The sequence below is a fragment of the Pristiophorus japonicus genome, chromosome 27, assembly GCF_044704955.1.
Source record: "Pristiophorus japonicus isolate sPriJap1 chromosome 27, sPriJap1.hap1, whole genome shotgun sequence".
Lineage (NCBI taxonomy): Eukaryota > Metazoa > Chordata > Chondrichthyes > Pristiophoridae > Pristiophorus > Pristiophorus japonicus.
In genome coordinates, this window is record NC_092003.1 from 17,537,112 (window position 1) to 17,550,687 (window position 13,576).

At 52.8% G+C, this 13,576-nt stretch overlaps 1 protein-coding gene across 1 annotated transcript in view; it reads right to left on the minus strand.

Moving 5' to 3' along the window:
* LOC139239369 (pyruvate carboxylase, mitochondrial-like) overlaps window positions 1–13,576 on the minus strand; it is a 1,004,568-nt gene that overhangs the window by 185,971 nt on the left and 805,021 nt on the right. The gene's annotated exons all lie outside the window — the stretch shown is intronic.

Genomic DNA, 13,576 nt, shown 5'->3' on the forward strand with positions numbered 1-13,576 from the left:
TGGCCGTGCCTTCAGCTGCCTGGGCCCCAAGCTCTGGAACTCTCTCCCTAAACCTTTCCTCCTTCAAGACGCTCCTTAAAACCTACCACTTTCACCAAGTTTTTGGTCACCTGCGCTAATTTCTACTTATGCGGCTCGGAGTAAAATTTTTAGCGCATAATACTCCTGTGAAGCTCCTTGGGACGTTTCACTATGTTAAAGGCACTTTATAAATACCAGGTATTGTTGTTTTTAAGGTTATAATCGGATAAACACATAAGAAGTAGGAGCAGGAGTCGGCCATTCGGCCCCTCGAGCCTGCTCCGCCATTCAATAAGATCATGGCTGATCTGATCATGGACTCAGCTCCACTTCCCCGCCCGCTCCCCATAACCCTTCACTCCCTTATCGCTCAAAAATCTGTCTATCTCCACCTTAAATATATTCAATGACCCAGCCTCCACAGCTCTCTGGGGCAGAGAATTCCACATATTTACAACCCTCTGAGAGAAGAAATTCCTCCTCAGTTTGAAATGGGCGAGGGAAATAAGGAGAAACCAGTGGCTGTAGTATAAAAACAGACAATGCTGGAAATACTCAGCAGGTCAGACATCATCTGTGGAGTGAGAAACGGAGATGTTGTTTCAGCTCGATGGCCTTTTAGAATGTTCCCGATGTTGGGGAAGTCCAGAACCAGGGGTCACAGTCTAAGGATAAGGGATAAGCCATTTAGGACCGAGATGAGGAGAAACTTCTTCACTCGGAGAATTGTGAACCTGTGGAATTCTCTGCCACAGAAAGTTGTTGATGCCAGTCCGTTAGATATATTCAAAAGGGAGTTAGATGGGCCCTTACGGCTAAAGGGATCAAGGGGTATGGAGAGAAAGCAGGAAAGGGGTACTGAGGTGAATGATCAGCCATGATCTTATTGAATGGTGGTGCAGGCTTGTAGGGCCGAATGGCCTACTCCTGCACCTATTTTCTATGTTTCTATGTTTCTATGTTTCTAGAACTGGACGTGGTATATTTGGGTTTCAATAAAGTGCCACATTAAAGGTTGTTATGCTAGAGAAGGGCCCATGGGATTGTGGGTCATATATTAGCATGGGTAGAGGTTTGGTTAAAGGATTAGTCGACCTCAGATAAGCTGTGCAGGCTCAGTCGCTGAGTATTATCAAGGCTGAGAGCGAGAGATTTTTGCACTCGAGGTGAATCAAGGGTTAGGGGGATCGGGCGGGGAAGTGGAGCTGAGTCCATGATCGGTTCAGCCATGATCTTTTTGCATGGCGGAGCAGGCTTGAGGGACCGAATGGCCGACTCCTGCTCCTATTTCTTATGTGCTTACAAACCGTAATACAGTAACCGGAACCGATTCTCAGCCACACACAAGCACTTGGTTCTTGGTCTGTCATTTGACCATGACTTGGCTTGTGGTTTGCGGTTTAACCGGGTTAGCAATGAATTCACCCTTTTCCAGCTCATCCTCGCCTGCACTTCTCGTGGTTCAATAATGCACGGAATTCTAATTTTCTGTGTCACTTAGTATCAAAATATCTCTCCACAAAGTTCCGCTTTATTTGCATTCTGTTCAAGAATAGACTCTCCTAGTCGGGTATAACATAGCCAGATACAGAGTAAAGCTCCCTCTACACTGTCCCATCAAACACTCCCAGGGCAGGTACAGCACGGGGTTAGATACAGAGTAAAGCTCCCTCGACACTGTCCCATCAAACACTCCAAAGGCAGGTACAGCACGGGGTTAGATACAGAGTAAAGCTCCCTCTACACTGTCCCATCACACACTCCCAGGGCAGGTACAGCACGGGGTTAGATACAGAGTAAAGCTCCCTCTCCACTGTCCCATCAAACACTCCCAGGGCAGGTACAGCACGGGTTAGATACAGAGTAAAGCTCCTCTAGACTGTCCCATCAAACACTCCCAGGGTAGGTACAGCACGGGGTTAGATACAGAGTAAAGCTCCCTCTCCACTGTCCCATCAAACACTCCCAGGGCAGGTACATGGGGTTAGATACAGAGTAAAGCTCCCTCTACACTGTCCCATCAAACACTCCCAGGGTAGGTACAGCACGGGGTTAGATACAGAGTAAAGCTCCCTCTACACTGTCCCATCAAACACTCCCAGGCAGGTACAGGGGGTTAGATACAGAGTAAAGCTCCCTCTGCACTGTCCCATCAAACACTCCCAGGGCAGGTACAGGGGGTTAGATACAGAGTAAAGCTCCCTCTACACTGTCCCATCACACACTCCCAGGGCAGATACAGGGGGTTAGATACAGAGTAAAGCTCGCTCTACACTGCCCCATCAATGCGCTATAACCGAACCTTTCAGGTGATGTTAAAGCTCTCCACCATCTACAAGGCATATCAGGAGTGTGAGAGAACACTCCCCACTTGCCTGGATGAGTGCAGCTCCAACAACACTCGAGAAGAAGAGCCCCAGCTGCCACAGTGTCGCTTTTCCAATCCCTGTGGCCGCTCTGAATGAGACTTCTCACACATCTCCAGATACCCACTGGATCAAGATTTGTGTAGCTGCTGCTCAGGTGGATCTTGAGCCAAGGTTTTCTGTAAGCCCGGGTACAGAACACCACATGGCTGGCCAACGGTCCGTCTGTCAATTCCTCCGAACAGTCACGGAGCTTGCTCAGTCAGGATCTGTCGGGGTATTTTCAAATTCATTGCAAACAATTGCTGCCCTCAATCTGAGAGTTACTCACTGACAGCGCCGCACTGTCGGAGGGGCAGTACTGAGGGAGCGCTGCACTGTCGGAGGGGCAGTACTGAGGGAGCGCTACACTGTCCGAGGGGAAGTACTGAGGGAGCACCGCACTGTCGTAGGGGCAGTACTGAGGGAGCGCTGCACTGTCGGAGGGGCAGTACTGAGGGAGCGCTGCACTGTCGGAGGGGCAGTACTGAGGGAACGCTGCAATGTCGGAGGGGCAGTACTGAGGGAACGCTACACTGTCCGAGGGGCAGTACTGAGGGAGCGCCGCACTGTCGTAGGGGCAGTACTGAGGGAGCGCTGCACTGTCGGAGGGGCAGTACTGAGGGAACGCTACACTGTCCGAGGGGCAGTACTGAGGGAGCGCCGCACTGTCATAGGGGCAGTACTGAGGGAGCGCCGCACTGTCAGAGGGGCAGTACTGAGGGAGCGCCGCACTGTCCGAGGGGCAGTACTGAGGGAGCACCGCACGGTCAGAGGGGCAGTACTGAAGGAGCGCCGCACTGTCGGAGGGGCAGTACTGAGGGAGCGCCGCACTGTCGGAGGGGCCGCCTTTCGTATGAGACGTTAAACCAGGGTCCCATTTGCCCTCTCTGGTGAACATAAATGTTCTGACAGCCACTATTGGAAGAATAGTTCCCCTCCGGTGTCCTGGGGCCAATATTTGTCTTTCAACCAGCATCACCAAAACAGATGATCTGGGTCATTATCACGTTGCTGTGTGTGGGAGCTTGCTGTGCGCAAATTGGCTGCCGCGCTTCCCACATTACAACAGTGACTGCACTTCCAAAGGTATTTCATTTGCTGTAAAGCACTCTGGGATATCTTGGAGTTGCGAAAGGCGCGATATAAATGCACGTTCTTTGTAATGTGCAAATCCAGTTGCTTCACAGTGTGGTTTCCCAGTCAGGTGTCCTTGTTGTTGTCTGCAGGTTTTAGAAACCTCAATTAAATAAAATGCAGCATCCGTTGCCCTGGGAACCAGGGCACGGTGAATATATTACAGTCAGTCCTGATTTCACAAGAGGTGTTGAATGTGACCCTATCTAATAGTACAATGAGATCGCTGTTTTATTTTTCGTAAATTGCTCATTCAGATGTCTGCCTGTAATTGACAGCTGGATTCTGCTGACTGGTTATATGGACATTGACATAACTGTCCATCATCGTAGAACACCAGTGTGGCCAGCAACATTAGCGAACTTAAATAATGGGCAGTGTTTCGAGTGTCCAGATGGGAGAGGCTGGCACAGCAATCACGTCCAATTAAACCCGGGAAGATTGCTTTTGCTTTTCCAAAGTGGTTGAGTTGCCAGAATTAGCAATGTCCTAACAGCCTGTTATGCACCATCGGAGGGGCAGTACTGAGAGAGCGCCGCACTGTCGGAGGGGCAGTACTGAGGGAGCGCCGCACTGTCGGAGGGGCAGTACTGAGGGAGTGCCGCACTGTCGGAGGGGCAGTACTGAGGGAGCGCCGCACTGTCGGAGGGGCAGTACTGAGGGAGCGCCGCACTGTCGGAGGGGCAGTACTGAGGGAGCGCCGCACTGTCGGAGGGGCAGTACTGAGGGAGTGCCGCACTGTCGGAGGGGCAGTACCGAGGGAGCGCCACACTGTCGGAGGGGCAGTACCGAGGGAGTGCCACACTGTCGGAGGGGCAGTACTCAGGGAGTGCCGCACTGTCGGAGGGGCGGTACTGAGGGAGCGGCGCGTTGTTGGGTCAGTACTGAGGGAGCGCCGCACTGTCGGAGGGGCAGTACTGAGGGAGCGCCGCACATCGGAGGGGCAGTACTGAGGGAGCGCCGCACTGTCGGAGGAGCAGTAATGAGGGAGCGCTGCACTGTCGGAGGGGCAGTACTGAGGGAGTGCCGCACTGTCGGAGGGGCAGTACTGAGGGAGCCCCGCACTGTCGGAGGGGCAGTACTGAGGGAGTGTCCTAACTCACACCAAGTCCCGTTCACCCATCAACCCCTGTGCTCACTGCCCCGTGTCCTAACTCGCACCGAGTCCCGTTCACCCATCACCCCCTGTGCTCACTGCCCCGTGTCCTAACTCGCATCAAGTCCCACTCACCCATCACCCCCTGTGCTCACTGCCCCGTGTCCTAACTCGCACCGAGTCCCGCTCACCCATCACCCCCTGTGCTCACTGCCCCGTGTCCTAACTCGCACCGAGTCCCGCTCACCCATCACCCCCTGTGCTCACTGCCCCGTGTCCTAACTCGCACCGAGTCCCGCTCACCCATCACCCCCTGTGCTCACTGCCCCGTGTCCTAACTCGCACCGAGTCCCGCTCACCCATCACCCCCTGTGCTCACTGCCCCGTGTCCTAACTCGCACCGAGTCCCACTCACCCATCACCCCCTGTGCTCGCTGCCCCGTGTCCTAACTCGCACCGAGTCCCGCTCACCCATCACCCACTGTGCTCACTGCCCCGTGTCCTAACTCGCACCGAGTCCCACTCACCCATCACCCCCTGTGCTCGCTGCCCCGTGTCCTAACTCGCACCGAGTCCCGCTCACCCATCATCCCTTGTGCTCGCTGCCCTGTGTCCTAACTCGCACCGAGTCCCGCTCACCCATCATCCCTTGTGCTCGCTGCCCTGTGTCCTAACTTGCACCGAGTCCCACTCACCCATCACCCACTGTGCTCGCTGACCTGCATTGGCTCCTGGTTAAGCAACGGCTCGATTTCAAAATTCTCATCCTCGTTTTCAAATCCCTCCGTGGCCCTCGCCCCTCCCTATCTCTGTAATCTCCTCCAGCCCCACAACCCCCCGAGATGTCTGCGCTCATCTAATTCTGCCGTCCTGAGCATCCCTGATTATAATCGCTCCACCATCGGTGGCCGTGCCTTCAGCTGCCTGGGCCCCAAACTCTGGAACTCCCTCCCTAAGCCTCTCCGCCTCTCTTTCCTGCTTTAAGATGCTCCTTAAAACCTCCCTCTTTGACCAAGCTTTTGGTCACCTGCCCTAATTTCTCCTTATGCGGCTCAGTTTCAGATTTGTTGTCTTACAATACTCCTGTGAAGCACCTTGGGATGTTTTACTACGATAAAGGCATTGGTATACACTAGAGCTCCCCCTAGTGGACTACTGCTCCACCTAGTGGACTACTGTGTTACTGCAACTGCTGATGCAAGTAATAAAAGGATCATGTGGCAAAGTCACATGATGACAGGTTTCCTGTCTTGGAGCCATCTTGTCTTCGTGATGTGGTAAGAATATGTGACACTATATAAACCAAACAAGTTATTGTTGTTGAGAGAAATAGAAAGTGGGAAGAAACATACAGACATCCGTTCACAACAGCATCAGAGAGACACACCGAGAGAGAGACTGATATAGCGACATGCACAGACAGAACGAGAGGCAGACGGGGGTCCTAGATGAGCAGGGCGAGGTGGGGGCAGCAGAGTTGAGCTGAAGTTTATGCACAGTTGAGGATGGAAGAGCAATAGTGTCATGGAATAACCGGGGGTTAATATTCAAGACACCCTGAGCAGATCCCATTCTGGGCACTGGAACCTCCTTTGAATCTCAAAGACAATTTTGAGTGACAAGTACTTCCACAGGCGTAGACACACGCACACGCACACACACACACATGTGCACACGCACACAAATACACGCACGCAAATACATGCACACGCCTAGGCACACGCACACTGCACACACACACGCACAAATGCATGCACATGCACAGACACACGCACATACACATCATAACTAAGACATGCCGTGGGAGGGCGAGGCAATCGATGTCCCTGCCGATTTTCAGGGTACAAGATGCCCCGATTGGCGACAATCTGCCTCAGCTCTTGGTCAGAGGATGATGGTGGATAATCTCAGGGAGGAAGGGCGAACGACCTGAGGAAAGGGCAGTCTCAACAGACAGCCCAGGCGAGATACCAACAATCATACTGAACGAAACAGACAGCCCAGGCGAGATACCAGCAATCACACCGAAAGAAAAACAGGCACCAAGGCAAACAACTGAACCACCGAGAGCGTAGACCACCTGAGAGACTGAATCTAGGAAGAAAATAAGACCTTGGGGGAGGGTGATGTCATGTATCTCACATTACTGTATATAACTGTATCTTACCATGCTATACATGACTGTAACTGGATATGACCTGTAACAATAAGCATACCTTACCACCAGGGGTGCTCTTGCAGGAGACACTCCAAGGCATTGATTGCCATGACCATCTCACAGTCCTGTTTGTCGGACCCTTCCGTGGTCGCCAGGGGTAGCCTGCTAAGCACGTCAGCACAGTTGTCTGTGCCTGGTCTGTGCCTTATGGTATAGTCGTAGGATGCCAGCATGAGTGCCCACCGTTGAATGCGCGCCGAGGTGTTGGCGTTTATTGCCTTGCTCTCGGATAGCAGGGACGTGAGGGTTTTTTGGTCGGTTTCTAACGCGAACTTGGCCCCGAAAAGGTATTGGTGCATCTTTTTGACACCGTACACGCACGCGAGCGCCTCCTTCTCCACCATACCGTGCCCGCGCTCCGCCTGCGAAAGTGACCTGGAGGCATAAGCTATGGGTTGTAATTTGTCCACATCATTGACATGCTGTAAAACACACCCGACCCCGTACGCTGACGCATCACATGTAAGAACTAGCTTTTTACCTGGGTCAAAAAAGGCTAAAACACTGTTGGAACACAGAAGGTCGCGTGCCTTATTGAAGGCGCGTTCCTGGGCGTCCCCCCAAAACCAGTCGCACCCCTTCCTGAGTAGCACATGGAGAGGCTCCAACAGCGTGCTCAAGTTCTGCATAAAGTTCCCAAAGTGATTGAGTAACCCGAGAAAGGCGCGCAGTTCCGAGACATTCCGGGGCCTGGGTGCCAGGCGAATTGCTTCTGTTTTGGACTCTGTTGGGCGGATTCCATCAGCGGCAATCCTTCTGCCCAAAAATTCAACCTCGGTCGTGAGAAACAGGCAATTGGATTTCTTAACTCTTAGGCCTACCCGATCCAATCGACTTAGTACTTCCTCCAAATTACGGAGTTGGGAGTCGGTGTCCCTGCCCGTGATGAGTATGTCGTCTTGAAACGCAACCATCCCCGGGATGGACTTGAGCAGACCCTCTATGTTGCGCTGGAATATAGCAGCTGCCGACCTGATGCCGAATGGGCATCGATTGTACATGAAAAGGCCTCGATGTGTGTTGATGGTGGTGAGTAGCTTAGACTCTTCAGTCAGTTCTTGCGTCATATACGCAGATGTGAGATCTAGTTTCGAGAAAAGTTTTCCTCCAGCCAATGTGGCAAATAGGTCCTCCGCTCTGGGCAGCGGGTATTGGTCCTGTAGGGAGACTCTGTTTATGGTAGACTTGTAATCCCAACAGATTAGTACAGATCCATCAGGCTTCATGACTGGGACAATGGAACTTGCCCAGTCACTAAATTCCACGGGTGAGATAATGCCTTCCCGCAGAAGCCGGTCCAGTTCATGTTCAGTCTTTTCCCTCATCACATAAGGCACAGCTCTAGCCTTGTGATGGACCGGACTGGCATCCTGTGTGATGTAGATTTTAACTTTAGCCCCTTTGAAGGTGCCCACACCTGGCTGAAAGAGATGTTCAAATCGACTTAGAACTGTTGAGCAGGAGGTCCGTTCCTCTGACGACATGGCGTGAACATCATCCCATTTCCAATTTAGTTTTGCCAGCCAGCTTCTCCCCAACAGTGCTGGGAGATCTCCGGGGACAATCCACAGGGGAAGTCGGTTCACCGTCCCTTTGTGTGTGACTGAGAGCATGGTGCTGCCAAGGACTGGGACGATTTCTTTGGTATAGGTCCTTAGTTTGGTGTCGACCCTTGTGAGTTTTGTTCTGTTGCTTTTGTGCGGCCACAGCTGTTCAAATTGTTGGATGCTCATGAGAGATTGACTAGCTCCCGTGTCCAGTTCCATGTTGACAGGTATCCCGTTGAGTAGGACCCTCATCATTATTGGAGGCGTCTTGTTGTAAGTACAGTGGCCATTGATCGTGTTGACCCACTGTACCTCGGTGTCCCGGGCACTGTCCCCATCGTCTTCTGGTCCGCTTTCCGACCCTTCCGATTCGTATACCAGCCGAGCTGCTGTTTTTCTGCACATGTGGGCCAGATGCCCTGTATAGTTGCAGTTTCTACAAACAGTATGCTGAAATCGACATCCCCTTGATGAGTGCCTTCCCCCACATCTCCAGCACAGACCGCTTCCATTGTTTCCGAAGGATGAGCTGCGGCTGGCTGATCTCTCTTGAGCTTCTCTCAGTCTGTAGTTAATTGCTCGCATTGTGGGTTGATGAGGTGTGAATGGCCGTTCATGTGGCCCTTGATGGCTTCTGGCGCCACTGCCTGCTGTTGAAGGCCTGCTCTCCTGCCTTTGTCTGTGTGTGGGGGTAGCGGCTTGTTTCACGCTGTGAACCCCTTGTTCCGATGTTTCGTTAGTTGTTGTACCTGCAGAGTAGATCAACCTCGTTTCTTCCTCTCCTGCCAAGAATGTCTGTTCGACCAGTGCTGCTGCCTCTAGGGTCAAGTTCTTGGTCTCTATGAGCTATTGGAATATGCTTGCGTGGCCTATTCCTTCAATAAAAAAGTCTCTCCTTAGTTCATCGGAGAACTCACATAAACTAGCCAACCTCCGAAGTTCCGCCACAAAGTCGGGTATGCTCTGGCCCACACACCGTCTGTAGTTGTAGAACCTATGTCTGGCCATGTGTAGGCTGCTCGCTGGCTTCAGGTGGTCTCTCATCAGTGTGCTCAACTCCTCAAATGACTTGCTTGCTGGTTTCTCGAGTGCCAGTAGGTCCTTCATTAAGGCGTATGTTTTCGAGCCACAGCTGGTCAAGAGATGGGCTCTTCTCTTGTCTGCCTTATCGTCGCCCAACCAGTTTTGGTTACAAAGCTTTGCTGGAGCCTTTCTATAAAGTCCTCCCAATTATCTCCAGCATTGTATTTCTTATCTGATCCGTTGTTCGCCATTCTGTGGATTCTGTGATCCCGTAACTCGTCGCCACTGTAAAGTCCTGACCCTGCAGTACAGACTTACACGAGGCACATGCTGAAGTCAAGGTCACTCTGGACCTGCACCTTTATTTCACAGCTCTCGAGTGCCACACTTGCCTGAGACCTGCCTTTATTGTGTGGGACAGGTATGCAATGTCTCCTGCAAGTGCACCCCTGGTGGTAAGGTAAGCTTGTGGTTACAGGTCATATCTAGTTACAGTCATGTATAGCATGGTAAGATACAGTTATATACAGTGGTGTGAGATACATGACAGAACTAGTCACTGCCCCCACCTCTTGCCTCATGGGAGTTTGCCTCATGTGGCTCAGAGCACATAAGAACATAAGAATTAGGAGCAGGAGTCGGCCATTCAGCCCCTCGAGCCTGCTCCGCCATTCAATACGATCATGGCTGATCTTCGACCTCAACTCCACTTTCCCGCACGATCCCCATATCCCTCGATTCCCTTAATATCCAAAAATCTAGCGATCTCAGCCTTGAATATACTCAACGACTGAGCCTCCACAGCCCTCTGGGGCAGAGAATTCCAAAGATTCACCACCCTCTGAGTGAAGAAATTCCTCCTCATCTCAGTCCTAAATGGCCGACCCCTTATCCTGAGACTGCGTGACCCCTGGTTCTAGACTCCCCAGCCCGGGGGGGAAACACCCTCCCTGCATCTACCCTGTCAAGTCACGTAAGAATTGTGTGTGTTTCAATGATATCCCCTCTCCTTCTTCTAAAATCAAGGGAATATAGACCAAGTCTACTCATTCTCTCCTCATAGGACATTGGCTCCTGGCCCAACAACACCTCAATTTTAAAATTCTCATCTTTGTTTTCAAATCCCTCCATGGCCCTCAACCCCCTCCCTATCTCTGTAACCTCCTCCAGCCCCTCAACCCCCCGAGATCTCTGCGCTCCTCCAATTCTGCCCTCTTGAACATCCCCGATTTCTATCGCTCCACCATCGGCGGCCGTGCCTTCAGCTGCCTGGGCCCCAAGCTCTGGAACTCCCTCCCTAAACCTCTCCGCCTCGCTCTCCTCCTTTAAGACTCTCCTTATAACCTACCTCTTTGACCGAGCTTTTGGTCACCTGTCCCTAATATCTCTTTACGTGACTCGGTGTCAAATTTTGTTTGATAACACTCCTTGCGGGGTTTGACTGCGTTCAAGGCGCGATCGAAATGGGAGTTGTTGAACGTCAATCGTTGTTACCTCCGGCAGGTCATTGAACATGGACGCTCCCTGGGACTGCGATGCCCACAGCTGGCTGTTTGGAATCCATCCCACGATTACGAGCCGGTCTTCATAAATAAAGCTGTTACGTGATGTGTGGAAGCAGAGCCCAAGCTCTCCAGGGCAGCTGCGGACACTCAGCTCTCCCTGACCTTGCACTGCACGACGCTGGCAATTCATGCATTGCTTTCCCCCGCAGCTTGACACGCGCTAAGCTTTCCACTCAAACTCCGCCAGCCATCCAAAGAGGCGCTGTCTTTAAACCCCTTCTCCAGCGAGCTGGTGACTTGGTGGGCGGGAGCCATTAGAGGGAGCAGCTTGCGGTAGCCCGGCCCGGAAATCGGCACGGTCCCGGCCTGCAAGACCATCAGCAGGCCGGGGCCATTGGAGGGAGTAGTGTGTGGCGGCCCGGCCCGGAAATCGGCACGGTCCCAGCCTGCAAGACCATCAGCAGGCCTGGGCCATTGGAGGGAGTAGTGTGTGGCGGCCCGGCCCGGAAATCGGCACGGTCCCAGCCTGCAAGACCATCAGCAGGCCTGGGCCATTGGAGGGAGTAGTGTGTGGCGGCCCGGCCCGGAAATCGGCACGGTCCCGGCCTGCAAGACCATCAGCAGGCCGGGGCCATTGGAGGGAGTCGTGTGTGGCGGTATATCACTGCAGGGAGCAGCGCGTGCTGCTGCAGGAGAGTGACGGCTGACTGCAGTGGGGGCAGGTACAGCAGGAGCGGCGAGGTCAGGGCGAAGGAGCGGCAAGAGTTAGTAGAGGGATGTGATCGGGGCCCAGGCAAGCCGAGGGCCCAGGGGCAGCACGGGCCCAGCCCACACTGTGCGATATGTGAGCGCGCACTAGGCCCGTGCTGCAGAGCTGGTCTCCAGTCGTCCTGGTTAACCCTTGCCACTGGACCAAGACCTCGCTCTGTCAAGCCCGTGTGGTGTCTGGTGTGCAACGGTCACCCCGCGTTAAAACAATCCACGCACAGGCATCTTCCACCCTTCAGGATGTAGTTCGGGATCTGGAATATTAGGTCCTTCATTGAAACGCCTGGGAACTCATCGCTTTTTGCCACGGGAGCAAGTCATCCTCGCTTCGAGGGACTGCCTGTGATGAGAATGATCTCCAGAGAGGTGCAGCTCGCAATTCACGGACACACCCTGACCCAAGTGGTCAAACGCGGTCAGATTTTAACAAACAAACGCAAGGATAATATATGTCAGGAAAGGATGAACAGCTGGGTCTCTTTTTTCTTGAAAAAAACAAGACTAAAAGGTGACCTAACAGAGGTCTTTAAAATTACCGTATACAGCAGACACTTCAAATCGCTGGAGAAATACCACCAGCGATGTCTCCGCAAGATCCTGCAAATCCCCTGGGAGGACAGACGCACCAACGTTAGCGTCCTCGACCAGGCCAACATCCCCAGCATCGAAGCACTGACCACACTCGACCAGCCCCGCTGGGCAGGCCACATTGCCCCAGACACAAGACTCCCAAAGCAAGCACTCTGCTTGGAACTCCTTCACGGCAAGCGAGCCAAAGGTGGACAGAGAAAACGTTACAAGGACACCCTCAAAGCCTCCTTGATAAAATGCAACATCCCCACCGACACCTGGGAGTCCCTGGCCCAAAGACCAGTCCGCCCTAAGTGGAGGAAGTGCATCCGGGAGGGCGCTGAGCACCTCGAGTCTCGTCGCCGAGAGCATGCAGAAAGCAAGCGCAGGCAGCGGAAGGAGCGTGCGGCAAACCAGTCCCACCCATCCCTTCCCTCAACCACTGTCTGTCCCACCTGTGACAGAGACTGTGGTTCCCGTATTGGACTGTTCAGTCACCTGAGAACTCACTGTTAGAGTGGGAGCAAGTCTGCCTCGATTCCGAGGGGCTGGGTATGACTTTAAAATTATAAATGGTTTTAATAAAGTGGATACAGAGAGAATGTTTCCACTTGCGGGGGAGACCAGAACTAGGGGCCATCAATATCAGACAGTCACTGATAAATCCAATGGGGAATTCAGGAGAAACTTCTTTACCCAGAGAGCGGTGAGAATGTGGAACTCGCTGCCACAGGGAGGGGTTGAGATGAATAGTATCGATGTATTTAAGGGGAGGCTGGACAAACACATGAGGGAGAAAGGAACAGAGGGTTATGCCGATAGATTCAGATGAGGAAAGACGGGAGGAGGCTCGAGTGGAGCATAAACGCCGGCACGGACTGGTGGGGCCCAATGGCCTGTTTCTGTGCCGTATATCCGATGTTTTGGCCCAATATTTGGCTTGCAAACCAGTCTCTGGGCCAGCAGGGGAGTGTCGAGCTGCGGACACTCCAGCAACAGGACGAGTGAGGTCACAGAGCCTTGTTGATGGGAATGCTAATTGTGACAAGTGACTGAAGGCTGTGACACTATCGGTTGACTGTCTCAACCATTTGAGCTTATTCCCGCACTCAACACCTTCCAATTCGTTCTAAAACGTTCTTATTACACTTGATCAAACTCAGTGCACAGAGTCAGAGAATCACAGAAATTTACAGCACGGAAGGAGGCCATTTCGGCCCATCGTGTCCGCGCCGGCCGACCAAGAGCTACCCGGCCTAATCCCACTTTCCAGCTCCCGGTCCGTA